The following is a 14,949-nucleotide window of genomic DNA, read 5'->3' as shown; positions in this document are numbered from 1 at the left end:
CCTCCCTCCCTTCCTTCCCATGTCCTGGCAGGGAGCAGTAGGTTGCCATAAACAAGCCCTATGTAAAATGCTGCCCTAAGGCCTAGACTTTAAACAGTGTTAGACCCTTGAGACTGTATTTTTTCCAAAGTGAAGTAGAGGCTCAATGACTTGGTTTTTTACAAGTATTAGGGATGGTAAGACTAGTGGTATGGTTCCATGGCTGAACTTGATTAGAATGTGTGAAGGGCCTGGGTTTGAGAGTCCCATGCCACCCAAGTGCTGAAAAAAATAAATAAAGAAATGTCAGGAACAGGGTGTAAGGTCATAAACAACTCGGTTTCCCTAGTTTACTATTTGTAGCTATCTACTAAATAATAGCTAGGGTTAAACTGGGCATGGAGTGGCGCACGCCTTTAACCCCAGACCTTGGCAGGCAGAGGTAGGCAGATCTCTCTGAATTCAAGGCCAGCCTGGTCTCTATAGTGAGTTCCAGGACAGCCAGAGCTACAAAGTCAGACTCTGTTTTAAAACAAACAAACAAGCAAGCAACAAAAAGGAGTTAGTGTTGCATATACACTTTTAAAAACAAAGAGCAGTTTGGCATATATTTGGCATAAACTAAATGTTCTGCTTATCCAGCCTGGGAATAGCCCAAACATGTAGGCAGCATTTAATTTAAGGCATAAGCAATCTTTTCAATATAGAGTTGGCATTAAATGAAGTTGAAGCAAAAATAAACATGGGTCCAAGCCTTGTATAATCACACAGAAACTATATTAATTACAACACTATTTGGCCAATGATTTAGGCGTATTCCTAGCTAGCTCTTACATCTTGATTAACCCATTTCTATTAATCATTGTGTCGCCAGGAGGCTGTGGCCTACTAGTAAGGTTCCCGCGTGTCCTTCTTCTTTGGCAGCTACATGGTGACTCTTTGACTCTGCCTGCTCTCTCTCTATATATATATCTCTGGATTTCCCACCTGGCTTTACTCTGATAAGCCATTGGCTGAAACAGCTTCTTTATTAACCAATGGTAATAAAACATATTCACAGCATACAGAAGGGAATCCTACATCATAGCCTTGTACCCTGAACAGCAGAAAGGGACAGAGTTTAGGTGTAAGAATGGCTACCACTACACCTCAATTAGCATGGTAGAAATAAGGTTATGAAATTCTACTTATAAAATGGAAAGGGTACAAAGACTAAAGGAATCTGAAAACACCTACTTATAAATCATTGACCCAACCCCTTTCCTATCTCAAACATTCAAATTACCACTGGGTCTTTGGAACAAGACAGTAACCCACAAAGCAGAAGGGATCTACTTAATCATAAAACAAAGTAAGACACTGAACATATATGTCATATGGAGTGTATACACTTTGTTATAAGACAAACAGTATTTCTAAGCATCTCGAAACTGAGGAACAAGAGGAGAACTTAATCTTGTGCCACTATAATTACTAATATGAAGAAATGGTATGGGTTGGCAGAGATTTGGTGGAAACTATATACCTATTTTAAGCTGTAGAAGCTCCATAAGGTTTTAAATACTTTGATAGCGAATTCTCTTCCCAGGGAATAAAAACTTCATAGCTGGTTGCTCCCAGAAAAAAATACAAACAAACAAAAACAAGCAAATAAAACAAAAGCAGGCTATTAAACAAAAATCTCAGTGCCAGGAATAGATATCTCCTTTCAGGTTATTAGACAATAGCCCCAGATTCCTCCAAAACAACACAGACCATTGTCAATGCCTTTGGTTGCTCACTAACTAACTAGATTGTAAAATCCTATAGCTAAAGATATCATACACTTTGATTGCTGAGCAAAGAAAAATCAATCTGGAAATCTGGAGGCCGGGACCAGGACAGGCTCCAAAGCTACAGAGAAACCCTGTCTTGAAAAACCAAAAAAAAAAAGAAAGAAAGAAAGAAAGAAAGAAAGAAAGAAAGAAAGAAAGAAAGAAAGAAAGAAATCAATGTGGAGCAGAGTAGGAAATTTCCTCCTTCTGGCTAGCTTTCATAGTGCCACAAGGTACTATGCAGGCTTTGTGGGGAGAGAGGATTGGGGAACATCAATGTTCTTACCATTGCTGGATCCTGTGTGGTACAATACTGATCTGCAAGCAAGATGAAACCACTGGTGTAATAGTGGCATGGCTGTTATGACAGCAGTAACCAACCACTTTTTGATTGGATTTCAGGCTCTTACCACAGGAGGAAATTCATTCCTGGCACTGAATACTGGGCCCCAAAATCTATGGTTAGGGAGGTCACAGGTCCTACAGGAAAACTTGCTACTGCTCATGTTGTTAATCTGCCATCTAACTATTTATGTTCCTACCCTCAGACTAGGATCACTGTCAACCTTGGTCAGAGGAACTTGTTTTTGCAGCGACAACAGCGTAAAGACTCATAAACTGCCAGGCAGTGGTAGCGCACACCTTTAATCCTAGCACTAGGGAGGCAGAGGCAGGTGGATCTCAGTGATTCAGAGGCCAGTCTGGTCTACAAAGCAAGTTCCAGGACACTCAGGACTACACAGAGAGACCCTGTCTCAAAACAAAACAAGCCTTGTAAACTGGTCAAAAAGTGAAGAACAAGAGCTACTGAATGTCCAGCCCTAAATGGAACAACCATATCAACTCCTCACCGCAAGGCTCAGGAAGCATCATGAAGAGGGGGTGGAAAGAATACGAGAGCTGGAAGATGGGGAGGATACAGTGAGATGCTGTCTTCTGGACATGACATGGACACTGCACTCATAAACCCACAGCTGGGCGCGTACGTAAGTAAGACCTGCACAGTATCAAGTCAGTCAACATTCCAGCATGGGTCGGGGAGAAGCTCACAAAGCCACAACCACTGCTGACATGTTCTTGGCAGTTGATGGCTGTTTAGGAAAATGAGAGTCAATTTTCTCCATGGATCTGGATTTAGTGGATGACCCTTTACACAAGCACAGGCAGCATTAATGAGCTGAACTCAGCGAGTTATAGGAGGGAGGGAGGGAGGGAGGGAGGGGAAAGTGTGGGTGGCTATAACCAAGATACCTTGTATGTATGTATGAAATTGTCAGTGAATAACAGAAAAATATTTTTAAAAGAAAAAAATGACCTTTATAGCTGGAAGAGGTTTTACATGCTTAAATATAATCCTGAAATATACTGGTTGTTTCCAAACCTATCCTGAAGTCACTTCTGCTTATTACAGAATAATTTTTTTCTGAAAAGTTTCACTCTACATTCATCTATAAATTTTACAGTGCTGAGAGATTATATATGTGAAAATGTCACTACCTGTTGGCCAGAATTTGGCTCATAAAGTTTTGCCCTGCAGTCTGAGGGCTGACACATGTTTAAAAGCATAAGTTAGGCTAGGAAGGACACTGTCCCTACCATGGTTGAGACACTTAGGTTAACCTGAGTTGGTGCTTGCAGAAGACAGCTGTGTTCTTAAGAATATAACAGAAGTGTACTCTGCTGGGGTAAAAATGGGTGCCCTGAACCAAGGACTTTCCTTTCAGGTCAGCAAGGTGGCAAATGGGCATGGGAAGTACTAGCACTGTGCCTTGAAGCAGCAAGAGCTCAGTGCCCATTGTATCTAGAGACAGAACACTGACAGATGGGGAGACTGGGACCAGCAGACAGCAGCTGTTGAGGCATAGGCTACCCACAAATCATCATTGTGTACTGCTTGATTCTACTTGCAGAACTAAGGCAACCAAGGAAAGGCAACCCTGGACTTTTCCTAGTCTGAATAGGTTTAAAAAGTTCAAGTATACTGTAAGCTGTTAGGTGAGGTTTTTGTTTGGTCTGTGTTTTCTAGTTTTTTTTTTGGGGGGGGGGGTTGTATGGAATATTTAAAACATAAGACAGCTCTGATATGTTGGCTGTATTAATAGTGCTAAAGGTACTGTATTTAACTAAGAAATGAAGGGAATATCACATGTCAGGTGTGTGTTGCTGAGTGAAAATATAATCTTACTAACTGCTACAGTATTTGACCAATCTCATGAAATGTTATTATTAAGACTATAAATCATGGGCTGAAAGATGGTTCAGCAGTTAAGAGCTCTCGCTGCTCTTTTAGGGGACTTGGGTTTGATTCTAGCACCCATGTGATGGTTCACAACCATTCATAACTCCAGTTCTAGGGCATCCGGTGCCCTCTCTTAGCTACCACACGCACCAAGAACACATGTAATGGACGAGCATACATGCAAATGAACACCACCATATAAAAATCCTTTAAAAATCTAATCTAAAAATTTTTAAGTATAAATTGTATGAAATAAATGAATAAATACTGAATTGATTTCAACTCCCAAGAAGTGTTAAGATTTATTGGTCTTTCGGGTAAATAATGATCGAGAACCTAAAGTCAATATTTAGTCAAAATTTATCTTGAAAGGCAATAAATCTTGATTTTTGCTAAGGTGAATAAACAAATATGTGGACCAACTAGAGATACTGACTGCTTTTCATCTACCAAGTATCTACCTGGAGTTGTAAACAGAATGATCTACAAGAGACTTTTACTTCTAAAAGACATGATTTGAGTTGTAAAGTTAGTTTTAATTTTTCTTACAAGACACTTCAATAGCATTGCTTATATTAGTGTAAGATGAAGTTTCATAATGAAATTTTATAACTTCAGCTCCTAGTGTATTTAAATCAATTTTTCCATTCCTGTTTTCCTCTTACAGCCAATTACTTTGCTTTCTCATTTACTTCTGTTGGATTTTGAGGGGGGAAAAGACTTTAGAAAAGGTCATGTCAGTAAAGACTTAAGTGAGAAAATCCTGGGCATGCTTGGAAACCCCTGCATTCTAGGATCTGAGTGCCACTGTAAGTGCCACTGTAAGGTGTAAAGGTGGCTGGGACAAGAGCTTGGACTGAGAGGCTGTGCTCAGGGTGCAGTGGCCTGACTAACAGACAGAGGGACTGCTAGGGTTGCCTCAAGCACGGTGGGAGTCTGAGTTTTGAGAAAATTCACCACTAAGGTTAAAAAATGGAAGGGGAGAGAACCGGCTGAGTCCTCCTGAGTTGGTCTGGGCTCGGGAATGAAAGCAGGATGGATTACAGCCTGATGTGAAAGCACCGACAGGGTCTGTCAAAATGCCCGGATGTTCTGAGCCCATGACTGCTGCAGGAGCCTCTAGAGTCAGAAAGGCAGTTTGGAGAGAAGATGATGTTGCTCAGGACAGACCTCCCTCCACAACAAAGCTTTACTGGGTCAAAATGACAGACACAGACACGTCACTGTTAAAACCTGGCCAGTGCAAAGACAGGAGAGTAATAATATCAAGAGATCGTTATGCTCACCTCGCTAACCACTTTTTGTTCCAGCAACTGCTGTAACTTTTTCTATGGAACGGGAAAAGCCCTTCTACAAGCTTTACTTTCAGACCCAAAGAAGATTATTCAAGCTGCTTGGTAAAGCAAGTGTCCTGGAAAGGTCTTGTTCACACTGCACTCTGTCTTCTAAACATGTCAGGTGTGTGTTGCTGAGTGAAACTTGGGGGATTTTTCTTCCCAAACGAATCCTTTTGGTGACGCGCTGGCCCACTAAGAGCTCTCACTTGAAGGCTATAGTCACGGGTGTTGGTGTTCCTCTAGCACAGCCCGCCTCCTCCCACTGGTTCCGTCTGCACACTGTGCCTGAAGGCCTGTGATCCAGAACAGGCCAGCCTCAGTATGTAAAAAGCAAAGGCTCAGATGGTAATGCTGACAGTCTCTGAACTCGGGATCATTTGACATCATGCTTCATTTTGAGAATATTATTAAAGTATTTTATCTCAATCACTCAGGTCCTCCAAAAGATCCTGTGCTACCTGGCCCACCTTACCTTAGTCCCAGCTCTGCTCCAAATACTTTGTCTTGCAAAGAATCCACTGTATGCTCCAATTCTGTTCCTTCTACAGCACCTTCCGCTGGCATTTAGCATTCTGTGCAATCATCACCAGCTGTGATGCCCGAGTGACATCTCTATTATGATTGGTCTAAAAGGTCAACAACCTTTTAGTAGCTTAGAAGTTGATATTATCTTTCTGATTTATCTAAGAAACAACGGGTCTCTCCTTCCTCTGTTTCTGGACCTTATCTTTTCTTACAGCTTGGATTTAGAAGTCCCTATTACATTAGCCTCACTCAGTCTGCAGCTGAATCACACACAGGACTGCACCACGGTCCCCTCTGACTCCCCCACATCACTCCCTGCTCTTAACACACACTTCTCTTTCCTTATGCTGCACAGGGTCTCATCTCTTTGAACTTGACGGTATCTTTAAAACACAATCTTCCTTCTTCCTCCCTGACAGCATCTCTTAGAGTAATGCCTACTTGAGCTATTTCAGTAATGATAACAATTTGATAAAATTAAAGTCACGAGAATGGACCCGAGGAGGAGTAGGGACAGTCTCAAAATGGAAAAAGGGGACTTTCATCAGGTTCTATAAATCCATGCTTGGATTTCATTCCCGTCCCACACCAAATTCCATATGCCCTATGAGATGAAGATACTGCGTTCCTTCTTTCCTTTATTCCTTTGTTTTATGGCTCCCAGGTTTTTCTGATTCTCTTAGAATACACCTGTGCCCATGCCCAAAGCAAATCTTTCAATTAAATGTTAGGTATTTGAAGGCAGGCTGTTTGCATCCTTTTATTTAGACAAGGTAGGCCAAATTAAAAAAACTGCAACAAGTCGAAATTCCTATTTTCTGGTCTCCACCTTGCCATTTAAAAGGAATTTCTTTGCACAATAGCCCCTGATTTTCTCTCAGGCCCTTATCAGACCTCTTTACAGATGGAGAAATGATGAGTTCAGTCTTTAACTTTTCATATGTTAGTGTGTGGTGGGGTGTGGGTGGATCAGTGGAGTTGGAGAGGACCAAGGATGACTCTGGGGAACTGGTTCTCTCCTTCAACCTTTACATGGGTTCTGGGGATCAAACTCAGGTAACCAGGCTTGTGTGGCAAATGTCACTCCTTCCAAGAAAGAAGGATCCTGGCATGCTCAGCTTGACCTCAGAGAACAGGGTTTTTGCTATTTCAGAAAGAGGGGTTCCAGCTGTGACCAGATGTATAAATGGAGCTAATTTTAGGGGGCCATTACAAAATGAGAAATGTGATCTCTGGAAAATATAATATTTGATCTTATCATCATAGTATCTGACAGGAAAAAGAAGAGATTTTACTCATTAGCCTGTAAAATTCCTTAAGGTGACTGCTCAGACAGGGAGCATCCCCCAGGGACTGGAGGAAAGGGGAGGTCAATTGGCACATACACGTTGGTAAGATCACCAGTAGAGTTAAGCTTCCAGAGATTGAGGAAAGCTTTGGCATTATCAGACACCTTTTATTCAACCTAAAATTCTTCATCCTAACATTGGATGAGAAGCATCATTTCCCAGAGGTAGCCCATCCATTGTTAGGCCAATCTAAGACATCACCGAGGAACCTACCATACTTTCTTGGCAAAAATATAGTGATGCATAATATTACTAAATTGGCTAGAACTTTTTAATATACGAATCGTATACAGACAAAGCAGCCAAACCTTTCCAGAGGACACAGTGTTGAAGGTGCTGACTCAAAAGACTGGAAAGGCTGGCTTGAGGTTCTAAGTCAGTGGCAGGGTTACCAGCAGGAGACCAAGTGTTGTGCTCCTAATTTATCACTTATCCACTGAGTCTAGATGCCCCCCACTCCACCCCCGTCACCACATCAAGTGTGTCTATTCTGTGTGGTCTCTGGGGCTTGAGAAAAACCTCGTTATTGATGAAAATGGAGAAAGATCAAGACTTTCAAGCTAAGTCTGTTCCCTGAGTCAGAGGCACAGGCCTGGTGATTTGCAAGGACAGTCATTTTCAGCAAGGTTTCTGGTTCAGCCCCATGTGATTTAAAATGATGAAGACTCGATGAGCTTTGGTGTATGTGATCTCTAATCTGGTTGGAAATTGCTTCAAGCCCACGTCTACGCTCTTGGAATCTTAGTTCCTGTCTAGAAGTGATATATACACAGTAAACTAGATTTTTTTTCTTCAGCTAAAAGTAATAGTGACAAATTTAGCTTGTTATTTTGTATATATTAAAAGAGTAGTAACTGTGTTAGAGTAGCTGGTGCTCTCGAGGGCTGTAGGAGGCCGACAGTCTAGAGCTGGTAGGTTCTGGCCTGTCTCTGAAGCTTTTTGGTACCAGGAGCACCCAGGAAAATACCACCCAAATCTCCTCCCCTAAACAGCTACAGTCGGTGTTAAAAGCTGACTGAAAACAATGAGGCAGGTGAATGCGAAGGGCAATTCATTCTCCTCTGCTGGGAAGCTACCGAAATCAAGTATTCCCCTTCCAGTTGGGCACCGTTTTGGTTTTGGAAATGGTCATATAATATGCTGTGTTGAAATAAAACATGTGTGGTCTTCATACCTGGGTCTAGGCAAGGAGCTTCTAAAATTCCTGGGATTTTCCCCAAATGTTCCAAATGCCTTTGTTATTCCTGAGTCCCTTAAATCACACCTGACTTTATAGTAATGAAGAACTCACGGTGGGCCACTCAACAGCTTCAGGTAGAGAGCTAGCTGGTCGCCAGGGAGGAAAGTGGCCTGAAGACTGAGTTCAGTCATGTGGCTGATGACTCAGTTAGCTTTACCTACATAACGAAACTGCCGTACAAACTCTGGGCACAGAAGTTTGGGGCGCGTTCTCACTTTGAACAGAAGATGTGATGGGGTCATGATGTACCCTGAGTCTCATGCAGAGCAGTCTGCTCATTCGGCTGCTCCTGATTCGTATCCTTTACAATAAAATGGTTAATTGGAAGTACAGATCTCTTCTGTGTTCTACGGGGTGTTTAAGAGAAATCAGCAGAGCTGAGTGGTCATGGGAGTCCCTGAGCACTTCCAGCCAGTCAGAGCGAACGGGCCAGTGGCCCTGGAAATGTAGCTGGCATGTGAACTGGAGTAATCTTGTCACACTTAAACTAAGGGGATTTGGAAATGTTGCATGCTTGTCCGTTACATTAACATAGCAACAGGCTCCGAGAGGTTGTGTGGCAGAAACCCAAGCGTGCCTAGAAACTGCTCGACATGAGAAAGTTTTACACTCAACATCTATTAGTAAGTGTAAACAACTTAGACAGCTCAGTAGCGGTTGAAGGGACTCTAGAGAGCTCAGTGTTGCAAGCTTGGCCCTGGCAGGCCTTGCCCTCCTCCCCCATTCCCTCTGCCTTGCTAAAAACCACTAGATTATATTTAGAGAGGTAGTCACCAAGGTCCATTCCCTTAGTTGGCCACTTCCTCCTGATGGTGACTACCAAGGTCCAGCTATCAAAGTACTGAAGCCCTTTGACTCACCTAATTAACATGCCCAATTAAAATTAAACCTCATCCTAATACAGAATTTCCCCTTGTATCTTTATAAACCGCCATTCTTCCTGTGCGCCATGTTTATCTCCTCTCTATCCAGAAGCAGAGTTTTGCTCCCCGCCCCCAACAACATTACATAGCTAGGCCAGGACTTTCTCTAACTCGACAGGTCATAGGATGGGTCCAGATACTAGATTCTAAAGTGGGTGCTAAGGCATCCTTTGATAGATCTTGGGTAGGGAGATCTTTGATAGGCATCTTGGGGCACGAAGTGAAACAAGAAGTCCCAGGCACATGGCAGAGGTTCATTTGAGTAGACAGACAAGGAGCTCGTGAGGATGATGTTCAGTTCTGCCTAGGACATTAGAAGGAGGAAGGAGCAGAGGTAGAGATGGTCCAGAAATACGTGCAAGAAAAGAACATTCAAGATATACAGAGGGTTTCAACAAAGATTATATAATACAGAATTACATCTACAGTCAAAACCAACAGACTCCCACAGCGGCCACCACCTTAGGGTCATTGCTTTGTAAATATGTCCAAGTTTTCATCCAAAACAAGAGAAGGAACTTGGTGTTCTTCGGGTTTCTTATTGATTTGGTTTAATTAAAACATTTTCAATGCTAGCATTTATCAATGTGGAAAGATATGTAGGCATAAAGTCTTACTATTTCCTACTAAAAAATTAATTTGTAGGTTATCCCACAGCAATTTCTAGGACTGTATATAGTCCATATTTCTCAAATAAGTAAACAATTAGATTTTTTAAAATGATACAAGAAAAATTGGTATTGCTACGATATTAGATTACCTTACCTACAGGTACATAAAAAATGTCAAGCTTGGAGGTAATCCTTGGGTACGTGGGAGGCTCCAGGAAGGAGGATCACAAGTTAAAGGATAGCTACATAAAAAGATAGTGAGTTCAAGACAAAGGCAAATTTTCACATAAGTGTATTCCTGCCTTAGATTTTAGAAAGCCTCTCAAGTAAGGATTCTCACCCTTAGGGGTCCATGAGGAGCTTAGAAGTTTAAAGATCCTAGGTTGGAATTAAGAAGGAGCTTGACCTACCCAATCTATCCTAAACCACATCTAGACCAATTTCTCTCCCAGGGAAAGGGCAGTAAACAAACTTTCAACTCATGTGGCGTCCAATCATGCAGTAACACTTTCTTCAGAAGTTCAGCTAGAAATGAGCATGTGATGAGAACAATGTTAGCCAAAAAGGAAGCTACAAAAAGGGACAAGAACTTTCCAGACCAAAGTATAGCAACAAAGACTCGGAGAAATGAACAGCTCAAAAAAAAAAAAAAAAAAAAAAAAAAAAAAGGCACAGTGATGCCTATGAAGTTCAGGAAGGTCCATCAAAAGATCCCTGTCTTCTGAAATTCAAAATGATCCTTTTCTTCTGAAACATATCAAAGAGATACATGTGACTTCTATGATGAAAATACTAGGAATAAATCAAAAAGGCAAATTTATATCCTATAAAATCAAACGGCCTACTTACATAGTGATCAAATCTCTTTGAATTTCAGGATATGAAATATTTTAAAATACAAATTATATAACATTGTTCTTCATAGACTCACGTTACTATTTCAGTATGTGTTCAGATTCCTGTTACCTATATTTTTATTTAATATTTTTTCTAGACCTAGAAACTTAGACTCTAAAAAGGGTAGAATGTAGAGCAATTTCCACAATGAGCCAGGAAAGGGCCCATCGTCCGTCTTTTCAGTCAATTGGTATTCCTACTGGCACAGGCTCTCTTCACCAAAGGAAGAAAGGTACTATTGAATGTGATTTAGTCACAAGACATTAATCTCATTTTCTCTAAACCAGAGACATTCAAAAAATTACAGTATGAGAGAAAAAAAAAAGACTGTATAGAGCAAGAACCTTCCAGGTGGGTAGAAAGAGAACTAAAGACCTCCATTTAACTGTCATAATTACTTACACAAAACAGGGCTGTCTTGTTCTCTGTACACCAACCACAGTGCTCAGAACTTAGTGGGGGCTCAAAAAACACTTGCAGGAGACCTAAATTAGTCTCTCTGCATTGCAACTGAAAAAACTCTCAGACAATCTAAGTATCTTTTTTAGAAAATACCTTAATTTTAATTTATATGTATGGTGTTTTGGTGCATGTATAGCTGTGTAAAACTTGTGTACCTGGCGCCCAGAGTTCATATGTAGAACTACAGACCATTGTGAGTTACCATGTAGGTGCTGGGCATTGAACTCAGATTCTCTAGAAGAGCAGCCAGTGCTCTTAACCTGTGAGCCATTTCTCCAGCCTTCAATCTAGGTATCTTGACACTTGAAATTTGCAGCTTTCTAGCCCTATTGGACAGTCCTCTGCTCATTTTCTCCAAACCCCTGAGGTGGTTGTTACATTCGTCAGATGGAACTGCACCAAATGCACCTATTTTGTAAGTGTCAGCTCTCAAACACGTGACCCTCATGTTATATCCCCCTCATCTAGTCTCATGTGTATACCATGATTAGAGTTCCTTCTCTGTCTTCGATATCAACAGATGTGAGTGTTTATTTTAAAGAGCAACATCCATAGCTGAACATTCCAGATGAGCCCTGACCAGGACAGACAACATTAAGGATATCTCTTTTTAAAAAATGTTTATTTTGCATGTGTCCACTCATGTGGGGGAGGACTCTGGGAGAGGGCTGTGCTGTGAGTTACCGTGCCCACGTGGACGTCAGAAGTCTGTTCTCTCCTTTCACCATGAGCCTCACATGATCTGGCTCAGGTGGGCAGGCTCGGCAGCAGGTGCCTTCACCAGTCGAGCTTTTTATATGCCCACATGGACTGTTGTTGGTCAAGTTTCCTCTGCTCTCCATCTTTGTGGTTAATCTTCTGACTATAAATACAGGACTAGGTACCTATCACTCTAAACCTCACTTGTTGTCAGTCATCCCTCTAGCCTGACTTGCTCAGTTTTATCATTCTACATCTTACTGGTTCGAGCCTGTGTTGTTAGAGCTGTAACTTTGGTATGTATACCCAGGCAAATGCTATCAAAGGTAAGCAAATATTAATAATTGCTAGCCTTACGATGTGCTGAACCCTGTCCTAAGCCTTTAAGGTCAAACAATAAGGCAGATGTAAATATGTTCTCAGAGTTGAGATGAGAAAAATGAAGGTACAGAGAAATGAAGCCATTTAGCCACAGTAACAGAACTTGCAAGTGGAAGAACTGGAAACCCAGGCGGGACCCTAGTCTTTGTCCTTAATAAGCTCCGCCCCTTCACTGACAGCCTTTTAGAGTGGTGTGGACCTCTCCGTCAGCAATGCTTGGGTAAGGCTGCCAGTCACTCACAAAACAACAGAACTATAACCTCTGATGGTCCAAGTTTCACTGTCGTGGGGATTAGGCCAGATGTTTCCCTAAACGTGGGGCACTGCACAGCAGAGACCTGACTGAGTAGCTCATTTTCCTGTATGCATCCTCAACCAACTCCGGTCCTCAGGGTTCCAGGCTATACCTACTCTTCTGTTGTGCCTGACACGCATCTACTACATAATGGGCAGACAATATTATTTCTGCTAGATGTGATAAAAAGCCAAGGAGGGTTTTCTGGAAGTTAAAAACATCTAAAATGAGTAAGAAAGTAGAGGCCATTTTAACTCCTCAGCTTTTAAATCACAATGGGAACTCTCTTGGATAAGCAAGAGTTGGAGCAATGGTCTCAAGTCTGTGACCAGCCCACCTCCACACTCTCTCTTGAGCCTTCTCTCCAATTCCTTTACATGGTTTTTGAGGGAAGGGGCTTTCTGCAAGGCATTGGAGGGCACAGCTTGTACCTCACTCCTGTTTACATATTCCAGTGATCCTGGGAGAATATGTGTGGTACATGTAAGGTGATTGATAAATATCTAATAAATTTAATGAACAAATAAACTTTCATCTTTCTAAATATTTGTTGACATGAACATTCAAGTTAAAATTTATTTGATAATTTTTTACTACCAGCAACCTTTGTAGTCATATTCAAATTTAGAGAAATAGAATTTTGCCATTTAGTGCACACACACACACACACACACACATACACACACACACACACCCCTCTAGAGATCTCCCCTTCCAGTAAGAAGCCACAACAGAAACAATGACAAGATGAGTTGGACGGCAGGCAAGGCGACAACGAAGCACTTCTTATGTATGCAAGCTGATTCTATGCCTTAAAAGACATAGCTGCATTTTTCCTCCTTGTTCTCTATTGTCCTGTACACTAAACAAATAAATCTTTGTCTTATCACTATCCTTACCAAAAGAGAGGTAAATCTGAAGCAGCACACACATATAAGAACTGCAACCATAAAGGAAAACGTTCTCTTCTGGTTTCCAAGTTCATTTCCTTAGAAGACCTGCCACTTTGGTACACCAAATTACCGCCCCCTCTCCATTTTTTTCACAGAGGATGAAAACAAATCTTCCCTAACACTTTTATACTTTTTCGCCTAAGAGTAAAATACACAACTGCTCATCTTTGTACCTGGGAACCAACAGACCTTCCTTTAAGTAGATCTACACCCACTATCAGTTGCCAGATTCAATTTCTCTTTCTCAACCACGTTGCAGAATTTGTGTCAAGGTCAATAAGTAACTAATGAGGACCAATGCAGAAATGCTGCTTACTTCCAAACTGGTAGCTACTGGATGAATAACTAACCACTCTCTACTTTCTATCAGGGATGCTTGTATTGCTAGGGTGAAGGTGTCCTTTATGTCTAAAGGACGTCATAAAACAGGCACTCACCAGAAATATGTCCCCATTTATCACATGAAATGCCATGAGGTATTAGCGAGGTCGATACTGTTTGTTTAATGTATTTTGCTTTCCTGGGGGCTTGAAATGATTTGTTTTTGCAGCTGTAACAGAGTTAAATTAGGGATTTATCTTCAGCTTAGCTAGCTGAGCATATATAACCAGCGGCTATTAATTATCTGCCTAGAGGCCTTTGGTCATCTTCCCACAGCTTACAGCATCCACCACCAACAGCCAGATTTGATCCTCAAGTAATCAAATCTGGTTTCTCAGGAACTGAGGGCCACTGGAAAAAAACAAAAGGTTTTGTTTCTAGCCCCAAAATACTTTTCCCCAAATGTAAATTGTAATGGTGTGAGGATGTTTTTTCCTTTCAAGAAATTGAGCAAGGAATTTCATTAAAATAAAAAACAAAAAAACCTTAGTGCAAAGACGAGTTCCAGACAGCCATTAAGCCTACACATTACTGCCATAAAGCGCCACAAATCTCCTTCCCTGCTCTCATCTCAGACTACGCTTTCTGCCTTACCCAGAGCAGGAGCTGACCCGAGGCTAAATCTCTCCAAAGCCTGGACTACAATTCTAACTCTCAACTACCTGTTTGTCGGTGAGAAAAAGGGAGCAGAAAAGTAAGGTAAGAGAGAGAGAAGGGGTGAGGTGAGACAGAGGCAAACTGGAATACAGTTCACACAAAATGAAGCATGCATGCAGAGACGCACCGGGGTGCAGTCCACTTCACACAAAATGAAGCATGCATGCGGAGACACACAGGGTGCAGTCCACTTCACACAAAATGAAG

At 41.6% G+C, this 14,949-nt stretch overlaps 1 protein-coding gene across 1 annotated transcript in view; it reads right to left on the bottom strand.

Annotated features, from left to right (window-relative positions):
• Plekhm3 (pleckstrin homology domain containing M3) overlaps positions 1 to 14,949 on the bottom strand; it is a 156,383-nt gene that overhangs the window by 98,487 nt on the left and 42,947 nt on the right. The gene's annotated exons all lie outside the window — the stretch shown is intronic.

The sequence above is a fragment of the Microtus ochrogaster genome, linkage group LG4 (assembly GCF_000317375.1).
Source record: "Microtus ochrogaster isolate Prairie Vole_2 linkage group LG4, MicOch1.0, whole genome shotgun sequence".
NCBI lineage: Eukaryota > Metazoa > Chordata > Mammalia > Rodentia > Cricetidae > Microtus > Microtus ochrogaster.
This window is presented reverse-complemented; position numbering and strand designations above follow the sequence as displayed.